The following is a 17,383-nucleotide window of genomic DNA, read 5'->3' on the forward strand; positions in this document are numbered from 1 at the left end:
GTCGCCAACTGCTGCGCCGAGGGCTGAGGATCCTGTGAAGATGGCGGTGGAGCCGGCAGCGGAGGATCCCGCGACGGCTGGGTCTTCGCAGGTGGCTTAGTGGGTGTGGGTAGTTAGGGAATTTTGCATATGTTGCTGAACCTTGGTTGCTGCGCAGGTTCAAGATTTTGGGCCTGCGCACGCAACTGCTACTGCTAATTTTTTGGCGGCTTCGACCGTGGATGATGAGAATAAATCGGATGAGTCTGCATCTAAGTTTTCTGATTTTGGTGACTCTGGGACTTCGGTTGAATGGACTGAAGAGTCGTCGGATGAGGACTTGGATTATTTTGCGGCCTTGGATGTGGCAGCGGCGGAGGCTTCCCCGCGTGCTGTGGATGCTGAAGTTGTGCCTGGTCCAAGTGCTGGGCGCAGGCGGCGAAGGGCGGTTGCGAAGTGTAGAGTGAGTGAGGCGGACGGCGGTCGGCTTCGTGTGGGCAGGGTTGGCAGGCAGGAGCTGTTGTCCTTGCCGGCCGTTGCGAGTGCAGGTGAGGGGGAGCTGCGGAGTCTTTTTGTGGGTGAGGAGCTGAGGATAATGTTATTTAACTATAGGGAGATGGGAATTATTCCGAAGGTTGAGCCGATGTAAAGTGTGATGCCCTCACTTGTACATATATAATGGCTTGTATGATGAGGTTGTGTGCCTTCGCACCTTCGGCTATGCTCACGAAGGCTTTGCGCACTTGGTCTGGTGTATTTGTTATGTCGGTCTGGTGCGTATGTAGTCGGTCTTTGCGCGGACAGTTTGGTGTAGTCTTTTTCGCACTTGTTGTGCTGGTCCGGCTGCACCCTTAGGCGACTTTTGCACGGATAGTCTTCACGGAAGACTTCGATTTTTCGCACTTGTTGTGCTAGTCCGGCTGCACCCTTAGGCGACTTTCGCATGGATAGTCTTCGCGGAAGACTTCGATTTTTCGCACTTGTTGTGCTAGTCCGGCTGCACCCTTAGGCGACTTTCGCACGGATAGTCTTCGCGGAAGACTTCGATTTTTCGCATTTGTTGTGCTAGTCCGGCTGCACCCTTAGGCGACTTTCGCACGGATAGTCTTCGCGGAAGACTTCGATTTTTCGCACTTGTTGTGCTAGTCCGGCTGCACCCTTAGGCGACTTCTGCACGGATAGTCTTCGCTGAAGACTTCGATTTTTCGCACTTGTTGTGCTAGTCCGGCTGCACCCTTAGGCGACTTTTGCGCGGAGTGTCACACGCGAGGGTAGCTAGCGCTCGGCCTCGCGGTGACTTTGTATTGGTCGAATGTCGGAGACCGTCGGCGCGGTCTTTTTTCGACGTAGATTTTTGCGGGGGATTTTTCACTTGTATATTACATGACTCCGCCTCGTTAAAAACCTCACCCCCCGGGAGGAAAAGAGTGCGGGCCAGAATAAAATTGTTTTTGCGAATTACAAGGGCGAGTTGGCCCTGATGAGTCAAACAAAAAATTTGCGGAGGTTATTGATGTTCCAGGAATGCTCCAAGTCTTTGTCGTCTGGCGTTGCGAGCCTGTATGCGCTGGGGGAGGCCTTCGTCTTGACAATGAAAGGGCCCTCCCACTTGGGCTCCAGCTTGCCCCTGGACTCTGTCCGAGCTATTCGGACGAGTACGAGGTCCCCTTCGCTGAATTCCCACGGGATGACTGCGAGGTCGCGCCATGCTTTTGTCTGGGCTTGGTATTTATTTAGAGCCTGTAGAGCGAAGACGCGGTCTCCATCGATAAGATCCTTAGAAGTGGGTTCGTCCACGTCGGGGACAGCTGACGCAACTGTTCGCGGGGACCCATGCTTTATTTCTTGTGGGGTCATGGCCTCCGATCCATATAGAAGGCGGAAAGGGGTGAACCCAGTCGCCCTGCACTTAGTCGTGTTTAGCGCCCAGACCGCTTCAGGTAACAAGTCGGCCCACCTGCCCTTTTTTCATCGAGGAGCATCTTCTTGACAGCTGTGAAAATTTTTCCATTGGCGCGTTCCACAACTCCGTTGGACTGCGGGTGATATACTGAGGCGAAGGCAAGCTTGGTGCCAATGGAGAAGCAGAAATCCTTGAAGTCTTGGCTGTCAAACTGCTTGCCGTTGTCAACTGTGAGTTCGAACGGTACTCCGAAGCGGCAAACAATGTTTTGCCAAAAGAATTTCTGTGCAGTCTTTGATGTTATTGTGGAAACAGCCCTCGCCTCGATCCATTTGGTAAAGTACTCGACAGCGACGAAGGTGAACTTGAGGTTCCCCTGAGCCGTGGGCAGGGGCCCGACGATGTCCAGGCCCCAGCGCTGGAGAGGCCATGTGTGGGCGATCAGTTTTGTGAATTGCGAGGGGCTGCCTGATCGAGGAGAAAACTTCTGGCAGGCTTCGCAGGACCTTGTGACCCGATTTGCGGCGCAGATCATTGCGGGCCAGTAGAAACCTTGGCTGATCACCTTTGCGGCTAGGGCCCTTGGCCCTGCGTGAGAGCCGCAAGTACCACTGTGGACTTCGCGCATGATTTGGACGCCTTCGGTCTCGGTGACACATTTAAGCATTGGCTGACTGACCCCCCTTCTTGTAGAGTTGGCCCTCAATCAGTGCGAAGTCCCGGCTTCGATGTTTGAGGCGCTTGGCCTCGTTGATGTCGGTTGGGTGGTAGTACCCCTGTAGGAACAGGGTTATTGGTGCCCGCCAGTCTTGGGAAATAATAAGGTTGACTATGCGGTGGCCCTCGCTGTCATTGGTTATTTGGAGCCCTTCGGGGCTCCGGACGGCTGGCGTGCCGATAATATGGTAGAACACGTCGGAGGGCAGGGACTCGCCTCTAGCAGCAGCCTTGGCCAATGCGTCGGCTTCTTCATTCTTGGCCCGGTCCACATGCTGCAAGGTGAATCCCTTGAATTGTCTCTCGAGACTTCGGATGGCTGCGAGGTATTGCATAAGTGCGGGGTCCTTTGCTGCATAGTCTTTCTCGACTTGGCCGGCGACTACCTTGGAGTCTGTTCTGACAATGCAGGTGGTGACACCAAGGGCCCTCAGCTTGCGGAGGCCGAGGATGACGGCTTCGTATTCTGCTATGTTGTTTGTGCATCTGTCAGATTCCAGAGCGAAGCTGAGGCGTGCCGCGTGTCTGTGCTTGACCCCGGCGGGTGAGGTGATGACTGCAGCGGCGCCTGCCCCCGCATGGCACCATGCGCCGTCGCAGTGGATCGTCCAAACCTTCTCTGCGGACGGGTCCGGCTGTGTTATTGGCCCAGTCCAGTCGACGACGAAGTCTGCCAAAACTTGTGACTTGATGGCTGTCCTGGGCTCAAAATTGATGTGGTAGCCGGAGAGTTCGGCCGCCCACTTGGCAATCCTGACCGATGCCTCCGGGTTTCTGAACAATTCACCTAGTCCCCTATCTGAGGTGACCCGGACCTTGAATGCTTCAAAATAATGGCGCAATTTGCGCGAAGACATAACAACTGCATAGGCAATCTTCTCCAGTTCCATCATGTTACATTTGGATGGTGTTAGCACTTCCGAGACGTAATAAACTGGGCACTGCCTGATCACGCCCTCAACTGTCTGCTCCTGCACCAGTGCCGCGCTGACCGCATGCGGCGAAGCCGCAACATAGAGCAACAGAGGGGTAGCGAAGAGTCGGGGCTTGTAAGGACTGCCAACTCCGACAGGTACTGTTTTAATGAGGCGAAGGCCGCTGCCTGCTCTGGTCCCCAAGCGAAGTCTTTTGCGCCACGGAGAGTTTTGAGGAAGGGGAGACTTCGCTTAGCGGATTTGGAGATGAATCTGTTGAGGGCGGCCAATCTGCCCGTCAGGCGCTGGACATCTCTGGCTGACTGCGGGGGCGTCATGTTGATGATGGCCTGAATTTTGGTTGAATTGGCCTCGATGCCGCGGTGTGATACCAGGTAGCCCAATATTTTCCCCTGGCGAACGCCGAAGACGCACTTTTCGGGGTTCAGGCGGAGTTGTGCATCCCGCATGTTCGCGAATGTCTCGGCGAGGTCAGCAAGATGGTCCTCCTTGCTCCTGCTGGCGACGACGATGTCGTCCACATATGTGAATATATTTCTGCCAACTTGCCCCTCGAGCACTGTTTTGGTAAGCCGGGAGAAGATGGACCCGGCGTTCTTGAGTCCCTCCGGCATTCTGATGAAGCAATATGTGCCGAAGGGTGTTATGAAGCTGGTGCTAGCCTTGTCTTCCTCCTTCATATATATTTGATGGTAACCGGAGAAGCAGTCGAGGAGTGACATGACTTCGCACCCGGCCGCGCTATTGACTATTTTGTCAATCTGAGGCAGCGGGAAGTTGTCCTTTGGGCAGGCCTTGTTGAGACTGGTGAAGTCGATGCACATTCGCCACTTGCCGCTCTTTTTCTGCACCATCACAACGTTGGAGAGCCACGTGGGGTAAGCCACTGGCTCGATAAATTTGGCTTCCAGGAGGCGATGTACCTCGGCCTTGGCGGCCTCTGTCTTCTCGTCGGACATTTTGCGGAGCCGGTGTTTTTTCGGTCTCACCGAAGGGTCGATTCCCAGGTTGTGCTCAATTATGGATCGGCTGACCCCGACCAGGTCGAGGGCGGACCAGGCGAAGACGTCTTTGTTCTTGGACAAGCAGCAGAGGAGTTTCTCCTCGTCATGCGAAGTGAGGTCTTCGCTGATGGTGACTGTCTGCTTGGGCGTGGCCTGGTCGAGGGGAACAGTCTTGGTCCCGTCGTTGCTCTGCAGCTGTGCCTTGTCGTGTTCTTTGTCGGTTGGGCTGGCGGACGCAGGGACCTCGCGCTGGGCCGTGAGGCAGTGCACATTTCTTTGCCCGGGGACGAAGTCCCGCTCTATGTTGCGCGCAGTCTGCTGATTGCCGTAGACCGTGATGGCGCCTAACGGACCTGGTATCTTCATGCACAGGTACAGTCCGTGAATGGCTGCCTCAAACTTGTTGATGGAGCCCCGGCCCATGATGGCGTTGTACGGATACACCATATCGATGATATCAAAGGTTATTTGCTCACTTCGGGCATTGGGTGCTACACCGAAGGAGAGAGGCAGTTCTATTTTGCCGACAGGAAAAGTTCCCTTCCGCCGAAGCCATACAACGGGTTGTCCGAAGGCTTGAGCAGGCTGTGGCTTATGCCCATGCGGTCGAAGGCATGGAGGAAGATGATGTCTGCTTGACTGCCATTGTTGATTAGGACTTTGTGCAGGTCCCAGCCTGCCACGCTGCAGTTGATAACCATGGCGTCGATGTGGGGGGCGCTGCGCAGGTCGACGTCTCGGGCGTCGAAGGTTAGCGGTATGTGGGACCACTTCGTCTGCACGACTGGGCTGGTGATGGCGACGTGGTTGATGCTGCGGTAGTGGTCCCGCTTCTGCCGCTTTGTGTCGAAGTTGGTGTTGGACCCCCCAGTGATCATATGAATGACTCCGCGATACGGCTGATCGGCGAAGTCTTCTTGTTTTGGAGCGTGGGGGTGGGGGATGTTTTGTTGTTGCTGGTGTGGAAGTGGGGGTGGGGGAGGCACGATTTGTACTTCCTGGTGGTGTTGGTATGCGTGGTGCGGTGGATGTGGGGTGGGGGCGTGGATGTATGGTGGAGGGGGTTGCTGATAAGTGTGCACGACAACTCTAGGGTTGTCGGCTGGCTGCGCCCGTGCCATCCTATCTTTGGTGGCCTTCGTCTCTGGGCAGTCTCTGGTTTGGTGGGCGCAGTCTTCGCCGTGAAAAAGACAGTAGAATCGACGCGGCGGCTGCGCACGTCCCCGACCCCTACCGCGCGTTCCATTTCCGCGGCCCTGGGGGGGTATTTCTGGCGGCGAGGGGCGTCACCAGCGGGGTGCTGGTTGGCGATGTTGTGCACCTGCTGCTGATTGCGGCCGTCTCGACCGGAGTCTGGCTACAGAGTTCTCGTCCACGTGCGGCTGGACTGTGGAGCATCTTTGGGTTTCCTCTGAGACTCAACCTTGCGCTGGTGGAGTTCTTCAGATTTGGCGTATTTTTCAAATAACTGATATAATTCCTGGAGGTTCTTGGGCGGATCTCTGATGCAGTGGCTGTAAAGGACGTCGGCGCGAAGGCCACTGATGGCGTAGTGGATGGCGATCTGGTCATCGACTGAGGGTAGCTGTGACTTGAGTGTTAGAAACTTGCGGTAATACTCCCGCAGAGTCTCTTTTTCCAGCTGCTTGCAGAGTGAGAGTTCGGCCAAGGCGTCGGTGTCTGGGCGGTACCCTTGGAAGTTCAGCAGGAATTTGTCCCGGAGGCTTCTCCAGGAGTCAATGGACAGCGGGGGCAACCTGGTGAACCAGGTGAGAGCTGGGCCCTCAAGGGCGATGATGAAAGACTTGGCCATCGTGGCGTCGTCCCCTCTGGAAGATGCAACGGCTACCTGATAACTCATGATGTACTGTGCTGGGTCAGTGCTGCCGTTGTACTTGGGATAGGTCCCTGCCCGGAAGTTGGCAGGCTAGGGTGTCACTTGCAGGTGTGGCGCCAGGGGACTTCGCTCGTCGAGGTAGTTGACCCCTTGGAATGGCATGGCGTGTGGGAAGGCGTGGTCGCGCTGGGGGAAGTGTAGGTCTTCCATTTGCGCGCGCTGTTACAGGGGTGGCCCATGCTGCAGGCCGAGGTGGCCTTCGTGCTGCATCAGCGCGATCTCCTGCTTGAGGTCCTGGGCCTTCTGCTCTTCGTCGCGTATCATTTGCCGCACTTTGGCTAGTGCAGACACACGTTGGCGCTTGGCCTCCAGTATCTCTTTTTGCCTCTGGAGATTGCGGTTCTTGATGCGCAAGGCGCGCAGCTGTAGCTGTTCTTCCGCTGAGACGTCGAGGACTTCGCCGTCCTCGGTGAGGTCCGCGCCCTCCGGTGGGGCGAAGCCTGGGGGGTTGCGGTTGTCCTTCAGGGCCGCAGCTGCGGAGTGCGTCGTCTTCGCAGGTGCGGAGAACGTCGTCTTCAGTAGCCTCTTGGTGGGTGGAGTGGGTGAGGGCGAGGGCCTTGCCCTTCTTTGCGGCCAGCAGTGCTGCCTTCGCAGCCTCGTCAGCCTTCGAGCTAGCTTTCTTGGGTGCCATCGCGGGTGGTTTTTTCGTAGCACGAACGGTGGGCGCCAAATGTTGGAACTTGCTCTCCGGTGCAAGGTGATCCAATGGGGGTGTGTAGTGATGTAAACAGGGTTTTCGCACGAGATGGCAATAGCTCTGTTAATCTAGCCTCTCAAGGGCACTGTGCGGGGGTATTTATAGGTATCCGGGTGCCCAGCGTCCCGTGTTAAGGACGCATGTGCCCTCAGACACCTAGGTTATCCCCGGAATATTCCCATAAAGCGGGGTTACAGACCGTAATTACAGGGAGGCCTTTACAAATTAGGCTCGTAACGCGCAACGGCCACGCAGGGCCTGTTACAATGGGCTGGATCACACGCGGGCCTCCATTCTGGATGAGGTCGCAGGATGAGACGACCTCGTCACAGGTCTTCGTCCGGCGGCGTATGAGACGAAGGGTAAGTCTGCCCGTTGTCTTGTCACGTTGGTGCAGCGAGTACGGCGAAGGCCTCGAGCGAAGGGTGGCGTCTTCGCCTTCGCCCCAACAATAATTTCATAAGCTTTCTAGATTGTTAAAGAGTGCATTCATATGAATTATGAAATTCCAGTTATGTTTGTTTTACTGCGGCTGTTTTTGTTAGCCTGACAGAAATGAGCGGGTCTGTTCACTGGTAGGTTTCATCAAGTAAATGGCCGAATTGGCTCTCCCAGCTATGGAGACTTTTGTAGAGGGATAAAAGTTCTTACTTTCAGCAGAATTTCATGATTTTTGGTTTAGTAGTTTGTGAGATATCGAATTTTGAAAGTTAACTATGCTGCTGTCTAAAACAGATTCAGTCAGTTATCTTGTTAGATGTTTTAGAACTTATAGATTACAGAATTTAATTATCCACCAAGTACCGAAGTTGTAGAATATTTTGTGTAGATACTCATGGAGTATTTGTTTGATATCACCACTGTTATAATTTTAAAGATACAAAATTAACAAACAACATTGCTGTTGTATGGCATGTGGTTCAGAGTGGGAGGTTTTCCACCAGGTCTTGGTTTCAGGTGTAGGATCGATTTGTTGATTGTTGGCAAATGTTTGTGAAATATTTGTACTAAGTTTTATGCCCACTAGCAGGTGGCTACACTCCAGATCATGCCTAGTACATTTTTCTTCTTCGATGAAGGCAAGTGAATGTAGCGGTGGTTGCTTCCGTTCTGACCTGTTATTTCTATTGCCTACACTCTAATATTCAGAAGTATTGGATTCTTTCATAATTGGACTCTATGGTGATGCTTTACTTGCTTGCATTATACTGATGCTCAATCATATATTGATGATGATTATGATTCGAGTATGACTCATGAGATTATTTCACACCCCTGAAGGTAAATGAAGTATTATTTGAGGTTGGTATTGTATCTGAAGGTAAATGAAGTATTATTTGAGGTTGTATTGTATGTGAAGGAAGTGAAGTATATTGATAAATGCAGCATGCCATATACATTGCATGATTCACTTGCATCTGAAGTTGGGTCGTGACCTATGGTCCGACCGTACCGGTACAACTTAGCATCGTACGTTGCCCGAGGAGGGGTACGATGCGGCTTCATACCCTTAGAGGTATGAAGGCAGAGGACATATGCATTGCATTCATATGCATTCATTGAAGTGATATTTGCATATGATGTGGTTTTATACCCTCAGAGGTATGAAGACAGAGTACCTACACTTTGTGTTCCTATGCATACATTAAAGTGATATTTGCAGGTATTGTTGACGCAGGGAAGTGTTATACAAACTATTGTGGTTGTTTAAGGAAATAAGATGGTATTGGTTATATTGAGACTACTGAGTTCTATATCTACAAGAATTTCTGATCTTAATTGTGATTCTTTTGAAATGTTGATTAATTCAATTTGTGGTTTAAATATCTTGTCAAAACAATTCGCTTGCTGAGATGTTTCATCTCACTCTTGCATTACTCAATGCAGGTGCTTGTTGCTCATCAAGGGAAGTGGGAAGTAGCAGCACATCCACCTTCACTCTCATAATAACGCTGCTTAGGCGCAGTCATGATTAAATTAGAAACTTCTTGTCAAAGGATGTTGTTTCTAACTAGTTGTGCACACTGGTTGATTTAGTTCATGTCGTTATGGTTGTCTTTCCATTGCTAGCAGATTATTAATGTCTATTATGTTCTCTTATCATGATATCTATTTATATTTTGTTGCTTCCCCGTTTATGTAATTTTCAAAGGGGATGCTGTCGAAATTTTATATATGAATGTTAGATGTGTAGTTTAGTAGCATTCTAGGTGTTTGAGGATCCAGGGGTGTTACAACAAGTTCGGTATCTGTATCCTTATTTTCTTGCCCAAGAGCATTTCACCCGTCACGCAGATATTACAACACATCGGAGGAATGAATAAGCGGAAGTGAATTACAATAACTTAATTTACATTCAAAATATAGAGAGAGTGTTATTATTACATTATCAGGTTATAAGAGTACATAGAGTAATATTATTACAGACTTGGGAGGCAAAAACCCCTCCCGCACAAAAGTATATTGTTTTCCAAGTGGGAGGCTAACATCCTCCCACGGCTTCACTGCTAAGGTCTTCTTTGGGCACCACCTTAGAGCAAAAACAGCAAAAGTCTGTTGTTTCCTCACCTACAACAACATGGGTTCGAAAACCCTGAGTACGAAGTGTACTTTCGCAAGTCTTACCCGTCAAAATAAAAGACTCTCAAGGATATGCTGGCTTAAGGGAGTCAAGGTAAGGCTTAACCAAGAATCAAGACTCTGCTTGCAAAAATGCTTACTAATAGTGGATCCTTAAAAATCCAGTTTTATTAGCAAGTTAAGTCATTACCTGTCACTAGAGTTCTTTCTACACTAGTTCAAGCACTTGGCCTATACTAACCATCCTTTTATCAACCCTTTTTAGTTCACTGGAGTGCTACGTGTAGGGCAGTGACCAAGTCTTCATGTCCGAGAAGTAACGGCGATCCAAATCGATTAATACCCAGCTGGGGATCTCCAATCATACGACATATGTAGCACTTAACCCTTGCATATGTCAACCCGCCACTGGGGTTCTTAAGACCAGACCGGGTTCACACCAACCGAGAGAACAGATACACCACCATCCAGCCTCTTGCCACGGAGGGTACACGCTACTCTCGCCATCTCTCCACTCCCATTGCATGTTGGCCTTTCTGGTATTTGTCTGCACGAGGCAAAGCTTACCCATGATGAGGCATGTGACCAGTTGAAAGGTCCTCGATCAGCAAGCCTACATCGAGACGGTCCTTAATCGACTCAGATGGAGACACTACACCGAGACTCTTCTCATGCAAGTCACCCACCCGGTCTCAGCTTTATCATTTATAAACCCAAAATCTGGTACCTGGCAGAGTTACATCTTTTGTGATGTTGAATCCATCATGGCCAAGACGGATCCAATCAAGTTTTATTTTGAAAATATCCCAATCCACGTGAAGCATCATCTTTTGTTTAAAACAAAAAAATTGTTTTTCTAAGGCAGGACTATGCATCAGAAAAACCTTTTTAATAAAACAGGTAATCAAGGATTGGTAATTAGTTCCAAGGAAGGAAATGCAGCAATTGGTTTAGCACACAACTCCTATCACTTAATGCATCATATAAGGGGATAAAGATTTTAAAATAGCAAGGAGGCGGCAAATGCACCGGGGCTTGCCTTGTGTTGTAGGAGAGTCGGGCTCTGTTCCACAGATGTCAAAGTAAAAACAGTTCCCGGCAGGTGGATTTTATGTTCATGGAGCAGTCTCCTCTTCTTCAACAGTTATTTCTTCGTCGTTCTCTATACATAACCATATATAACTAAGAATGCTCATGTAATACTTATGAAAATGCAATGATATAAGAGATACATCAAGTTGTATCTTGAATTCAACTTTCCTTCACGGTGCACCAGGGAACTAGGGTTTTTGGAGTCAGTACTTCATTCTCATAAAGCACATACTACCTAGAAAACTAGGGTTTTGGGTTTAGGAATCAAACAATGCCCAAAACAAGTCAAACTTTATTCATGGGATCTAAATATCATATGAGGCTTATCCAAAAAGTTTGGTGATTTTTGGAGGTATTAAATAATTTCTAAAATTCCAAAAGTATAGGTTTTAGCCTTCTTAAATACTAAATAATTCCGGGTTTGTCCTAAAAATCTTGGAACCATTTTTATTAATTACTAGAGAAATTTAGGAATCCAACAAAATTGGTCTCATATTTTTACCATTTTTCTATGATTTCATATGAATTTCCTAAGTCTGGTAGAAAAAGAAAAAGGAAAAAGGTGAATAGTACTGGGCTGAAACTAGCCCAAGCCGGCCCACGCACAGGCGAAAGCGCGCCCGTGCGCGCCCGCGGTGCCAGGTTTGCACAGAGGACCCTGGCCATTTGAAAAACTGGTTAAGAGACCTGCGCACTATTTCTATGTGTCACTGACATTTGCACCGAGGCCCCTCCCTTTCTATTCCTTCGCAAGTTGAGGTCCCCGACCATGGACGGCGGAGCAGTGGCTCTGGCGAGCTTACCCTGGCCGAAAAACGCAATGGCTAGGCTTCTTATTTGCTCGACCCCTAATTCTAATCCCGGTGACAAGAATCCCTCAACTAATTGCATAATTACAGGTCGAAGAACTCTCTATCCACGGTGATGGCGCATACCGAGGATAATCTGAGGTGTTCCCGGTGATCTACCTAGGTATAGTTCAATTGGCTGGGCCAATAAGCATCTATAGCATACAGGGGTATTGAAACGAGAGCAAGGAGGGCGTGAACGGACCTGTAGAGAGCTGGCCACGGCGAGTTCACTCACGGCGGAGTTCTAACTGATTTGGGGAAACTTCAAAATTGGAGCGCTCTGGTGGACAATCCCAAGCATAGGCGGGTGCGTTGGGTGTGTGATTACTTAGCGGAGCTCACTGAGGCGACAATTTATAGGTGCCATCGGCGGTGGCGGCTAAATTTGAGAAGACGCACGGCAGTCGGAGAGAGGGACTGAGTCACTAGCGCGGTGACTGTGGCTGTTACCGTGGCAAGGCCTTAGGTGATAGATGGGCTGTGTATTGGGATCAATTGCGACGTGGTAAGATGGCTGACGGCGTGGCATAACTGCGAGGAATGGTGGCACGACGGTGATGGTCGCGCGGCCACATCGCCGACAAGTATATGAGCGACAGAGCGACTACTGTGCTCCAAGTTCATCCACGGCGAGATCTTTTCACCCGGGGATCGTTATCTGCGTTTAACTAGGCGTGAATCACGGCACCGGTGCGAATCCGAGCGCAAGGTCACCGGCGGCGAGGGGGAGCTGAATCTGGGATATTTCTGCAGACAATGTACCATCAAGATCCTCATCAGAGCGCCTGACAAAGCATATTTGGGGGTGATTTGCTCCAAAATTCATGTAGCAACTCAACCATCTACCTGTATCAAAGTTGTAGCTCTATAAACCAGCTACAATTCGACTATAGAGACCTTGCTCATTTACTTACTCCATCGAGCTCGAATCAAGTCCAAAGTTTATCAGAACTCACTGTCAGACTAGTATGAGGCTGTATGGGTAACTGACAACATTAATTTAGGTCCATTTATCTCCAATTTTTGTATAGCACCAGTGCTTAGTCACTTAATAAAACTTGTACTCCTAACATAGCTCTTCAAGTTTGCTATGTTGACCAGGAGCAAAATCCCCAAGAATTTTGAGATATGGAGCTCCAAAGTTGACCCCATTCAACTGAATTCAGACTTAGGCATATGGAGTACATGGGATGCTTTTTGCAATTAAGTCCAAATCCCACTATTTGACTTGCAAATTCTCAAATATAGGAAACTCATGATTTGTAGTGTTCTATTACTTTGGTATTTGCACTTGGGTCCAAAAGTGCACAAAATTTACAATTAACCCCCTACGATTTCAATTTATGTTTCTAAGGTTTGTTTTTGGGGTTTTAGGCACATTAGAGTTTTGGTGCCACCAAAGTCCATCAAATGTGATACCTTATGATAATTTATCATGTCTTTTGAGGTTTTAACTTATTTGGGCTTCACTTTTCACCCATAAGCCCTAATTTAAGGTTAAGCACTCTACCCTAGGGTTAATCACATATCAAGTCACATCATTACAACTTGTTTAAAAAAAATTTACCTAGTGAATGCACTCTATGTGTAACAAACACATGATATGCCAATGCTCATGATGTTATGCTCAAGTTTTAGTGACAGTAACACCAGAGGTGTTACAAACAATCAAATGGCGTGACCGGAAGGTAAAACTGAAGAACATCAGGCCAGGGCACCTAGTGCTTTGGAGGGTAGCCAATCCGGATACAGTGGGGAAGCTTCAGCTTAAGTGGTAAGGTCCCTTCTTGGTAATATCTTTGTCAAGGCCTAGATCATACAGGTTGAAAGACTTGGATGGTAATGACATTCCAAGGTCTTGGAATGCAGATGAGCTTCGGAGATATTATGTGTAAACTATGTAATTTTCTTATTTTTCCCCATGGCACCCTTTTCCTTTCTAGAGGGGTGAAAGGTTTTTAATGGGGCCATAGGTTGTAATTTTCTTTTTTTTCTTGCGTAGCCCTGTGCAATACAAGGGCCAAATTCCCCCACATGTAAAATGTAAAATCTGGGATTACATCATCGAGTGTAAAAAAGTATGAAAAAGCTCTGAAGTCATCCCTAGAGGGATGCAGAGCTAAGATGCCACCTAAGTAAAAGGTGAAGAAGCTCCAAAGTCGTTCCTAAGGCGATGCAGAGCTTAAATACCACCTAAGTCAAAGGTGAAGAGACTCCAAAGTTGTTCCTAAGGGGATGCAGAGTCTAGTTGTGTATTCGTGTGAGTTTTCTATCTTCGACATACATTTGCACACATCATCACATCATCTTTTCAATTCATACAACCATACATTAGGCATTCGTAGGTTCATCATCATCACATAAAAGCATGAAGCATTAACAGGAAAACTGAGGATTCCTGCCTTTAATAAGAAAACGCTTCATTTTATACGACGGTGCTTCGTTCTAAAGGAAACTTTGTTTTATACGAAGGTGCTTCGTTTTAGAGGAAACTTCATTGTATACAAAATGTGCTTTGATGTGAACAAAAAGAAGGGAAGGTGTTTTTCGCCTTCGGCTAAAAAAGCTACAAGTGTCGGTTTCGTCCACACCAAAGCAGGTGACATATAAGGGAAAGGTAAATAGTATTACAAAGCCTTTACAAACATTTACAATAATTTGTTCGCTTTCAATAACAACTCTTTTGTCAAATAATACATTTCCTTGTACAAAGAGTTTCCAAGTGTTTCTACAGATATCAGCAAAAAGAATTCCTAAGGCCCCCAACGCTTCAAAACCAGCTTCTGCTCATCGACCTTCGACATCATCATCCTAAAAAAGGACAACAGCAAGGGTAATAAGGAACATGGTAAGGGAAAATATAAAATAAAGGCCAAATGGTAGAGAGATTTTCTATACTTTGTTGAGCAGATTCCGAGCTTCGTCTCCAGCCAGCTCGCGACCGCCCTTTGTCCAGATTTGAGTGATGAATATGTTACCTATACTCCGGGCTTCGTCCGGAATATCAACCAGATCAGATGGTGATAGGTCGAAGTTTGGCCTGTTTACGGCCCTCACGTGATTGCATCCAGCCTTCATGAATGTTGCAGTTGTGCCACGAGAAGCCACCAGAGCACAGAAATCTCTATGTCCAGTTATGACTTCGTCGAGGGCCTCAACTTCATTCTCAATATGCTTGAGGGCTTTAGGAATATCTTCGATAGAAGGGGTGATTTCTTCAGATGCGGCTCCGACCGAGTTGAATATCCCCTTCAATCGACCAATAAATTGGGTGGCAAAGCCGAAGCATTTGTCCCAAAGATTTATGACAGTTTCACTTAATTTCGCGTTCTTTTTAGCTTTTGCTTTAACTTTTGCATTCAATTCCCTGGACTCGCGGTCGAAGCGCTCTGATCTCTTTATCCAAAGTTGCTCAAGCTTCGTCTAGCTCTCTGCTCAGTTTATCATTTTGAGATTGTGCCTCAGCGTGTGAGCCTTCAGCTGAATGCAGCAAGCTGTCTTTTTCCTTTAAGGAATCTTCAAGTTTTTAAATTTTATCTACTAAGCCTTCATAATGATTTCATTTTTCTATCTTCGACATCATGCTGCATTTTCAAGGCTTTGCTCAACAGCAGACTCTGCAAAGCAAATCAAAGTTAGAATACACAAATCACCATGAAGGTAATAATAGAGAGCTATAGAGAAACCTTACTTTAAAATTACAGTAGAACAAACTGTCGATAATGTGTTGCTGCCTGTAGCAGCTAATGTCAGTTTCTAGCTTTAGAAATCCAACACTCTTGGATAAGGTACTTATAATTTTCGCCCCGGCGCGGTCGTGAATGCATCCCAAAATCTCTTTGTCGACCCCGCTGAAGAGTATGAACCCGGGCTGGTAACCGCAGGATATAGCAAACTCTTTTAACTCTAATTTATCCTCTTCGGAAAGTTCTTGTCCACCCAGGTGCCGAAGGTCAAAATCTTTATCTTCCGAAGAGGCATCTTCAATTCTTTTTCCCTTATGAGGCGTTGCGGCCATGTTTTCCTCGGCAACCACATCTGATATGAGTTTGTCGATTTTCGACATTGTGGTTGCGAGTTCTTCAGCTTCAGCTCCAGCGGTACCTTCGGTATCGACAGGCATCGCTGGTTTTGCCATCAAAGCTGAGGGCGGCGTTTGCTCAATCGCTTGCATCTCATTCACAATCCACCATTTCTTCTGCCCCCCGACCTTCTCCTCCGTAGTCGAAGCGGTTTCCTTTTATTGTAAAAGGCTAGTCAGATCTAACCTTAGTGGACTTAGCAGTGCAAATGGTATAGATTCAGTCATTACCTTCAGAATCTCCGACACTTCAGTAGCAGAGGGTGAAGGAGGACTCATAATCTTCTCTAGCACATCATGTACCTTCGTATCGACAAAAGATATCTTGTCGAGTTTTCGCTTCTCGGGAGTCGAACCCTTCGGCTCTAGAAGAGTCTTCTGTTTCTTCGAAGCTTTATGGTCCTCCTTGACAGATCGGGCAGCTTGCCTACCCAGAATACTTACAATCCTTTTCTTTTTACCCCTTCGGCCCCTTCGTCAAGCCTATCGTAATCTGGGTATTCAAAATTTAGGGCATCCATCACCCGATTCAACCTTCGTTTCGGCCGGGTGCCGAAGGCAACAGTCATTAACTGATCTTCTTTCTTTGTATAATTTCAAAGGATTTCATTGCACATGGTTTCTATCATTTCTAACCATTCAGAACATGGTTCGAACAAGTTCATATTTTTTTCCTCCTTCCTTCTTTGGCATCCCCCAACCGCTAGAGGTTGGAAAAGTTTTGTTTGCTAGATATTCCTGCACTAAGTCCCTAGTGCTAATTTGACCAGCTACCATCCTGAATTCTACTTCAGCCAGCTGGCATGGGGAGCTGAGTTGCATGTTGCACAGTGGCCTCGTCATGCCGAAGCTTAATCTCAGAGGACTCATTACCATAGTCATAAGTTTTTCTCTCTTCTTCTCATCAGCCTTCACATAGAACCATTCGCTAGTCCACCCGGTCGGCCATTTAGTGCGGTAGCCGATCATCGGGGCCTTGGTGTCTTTCCGGTATGCAAAATTATAACACCCGAAGTTTTTGTGTAGACCATCAGCTATGGCCTTCGTCTGATAGTGCAGCTCATGCACTCGGTAGAACCCTTCGGCATTCGCACTTTTACCCTGGCTTCGGAGAGCCCATATGTAGACACTGAGCCTGACAATGGCATTCGGTGTCAGCTGATGGAGATATATTTCAAATCTTTTCAAAACTTCTCCTATCATATCGTACAGGGGAAACCACAGCCCTGCCTTGAAGAAGCTCCTAAACACAACAACTTCATCTTCTTTCGGCTTCGGAATCACTTCGCCAGGAAAGCGAATAAGTTTACCTTCATCTTCCACAAAATAGCCCAACTTTTTCATCAAAACTAAGTCCTCTTTTGTTACGATCGATTTTCTGAATTCAATGTGACTAGGTTTTGATGGGCTTAGAATGTTGTTCTCCTCTTCACTTTCATCATCACTTCCACCTTCAGCCACAGTCTACTCAGCTTCGGTAGTAGCATCTTCCGACACAACCAGACCTGATTGTCTCATCACTTCTGATATCGGTGCTGTTTCAGTCACTTCGGCCTTATCTCCCTCACGGGACACCCTAGCAGTGGATCTTACTCGGGCCATTTCAGTGTTTAGACTCCTTAAGACGAAGCTAATTTCAAGTGACGA

The sequence above is a fragment of the Zea mays genome, chromosome 10, assembly GCF_902167145.1.
Source record: "Zea mays cultivar B73 chromosome 10, Zm-B73-REFERENCE-NAM-5.0, whole genome shotgun sequence".
Lineage (NCBI taxonomy): Eukaryota > Viridiplantae > Streptophyta > Magnoliopsida > Poales > Poaceae > Zea > Zea mays.